We start from the raw sequence: 1,262 nt of genomic DNA on the forward strand, positions 1-1,262 counted from the left end.
GGAATACTTATGTTGTGACTGAAGGATTTAGCAGTCCAAAAATTTACTGACAAATTCCATTCCCATCTGGGAAGTCACACGGGAATGTCTGTCTATGTTTCAGGGGGAACAACAGTACAGCTGTGAGTAAAGCTAACTGGGGAAGATCTACAAACCAGGTTAGAAGCCAGCATAGACCATATGTTTTCCATCTACTGCAGGGGCAAACATTAGCTGACACCATAGCTGTCACTTGCCACTGGGGATTGTAAATCCCTGAATGTACTAAACTAATCAATTTATGCATTTGGTTACATCCAACCGGGATTGACGCGGGCCTGTGTAAACCCGAAACCTCCTAGCAAAATCTTTTTATTTGGAGGTGACCGATCTAGAAGGTCAAGGAGTTGGACAATGAAGCCAAATTGGAGCTCATCTAAACGTCCAAACATCATCCTCAAAGGTATCGCCCCTATATCTGAAGATGTGTACACCCACAACACACGGCCTCGGGGATCCAGATGAAAACAGTAAAACCAGAGTGGAGGTTGGTGCGAGAAGACATCGAATAAATAACGTTTTGACACTCATATCTTAAACAGTATCCGGGGATACACAATAGAATTTTACAACACATAATCTTCTAGTCCAGCTGATATATCAAGAGAGGAATTTGGAGGAGAACACCAAATGGATATTGGGCTATAGTATTTGCTGATGTTTCTACACGATATGGAACACCAGATGCCGATCTACTCGTATCCAGACATAATCACCAATTACCAAATATGTCATATGGGATACAGACACTGGACATCAGCAACAGATGGGTTTTAGCTGCATTGTAAGGGAAGAATTATTATCTACGCATTCCCTTCCTAACAAAATAGGATATGGCGCTTGACGCATCAAACATAGATCAGATCTCGGCTTTTTGGCCAAGATCAAGCATAATATCTGGTTTTATCAGTTTAAATATCTGATATGTCCCTTATCTAGGGACCATATATTAAAAAAAATAAATAAATAAAATAAATAATACGATATATTCGTTAAGAACCTTTTCTATTGTTAAGTATATTCGTTTTAAGAACGAAAATGGCAAGCATTGATTCAAAGGATGCTTACTATTTTCAGTACCCATAACAGGTGACCACGGACGTTATTTTTATCTAATTGGATGGCTCAGCTCTAGCAGTATAGAGCACTACCTAATGTGTTTACATTAGCACCTAGGTTATTTACAAAATATAACAACCAGCCACACAATGGTAATGGCTTCT

The 1,262-nt window shown here is 39.2% G+C and overlaps 1 pseudogene; it reads left to right on the top strand.

The window, feature by feature from the left end:
- The first annotated feature begins 897 nt into the window (after positions 1–897).
- LOC129695199 (U2 spliceosomal RNA) lies at positions 898–1,007 on the top strand (annotated as a pseudogene).
- The last annotated feature ends 255 nt before the right edge of the window (positions 1,008–1,262 follow it).

This window comes from Leucoraja erinacea, unplaced genomic scaffold (assembly GCF_028641065.1).
Source record: "Leucoraja erinacea ecotype New England unplaced genomic scaffold, Leri_hhj_1 Leri_986S, whole genome shotgun sequence".
In the NCBI taxonomy this organism is placed as follows: Eukaryota; Metazoa; Chordata; class Chondrichthyes; order Rajiformes; family Rajidae; genus Leucoraja; species Leucoraja erinaceus.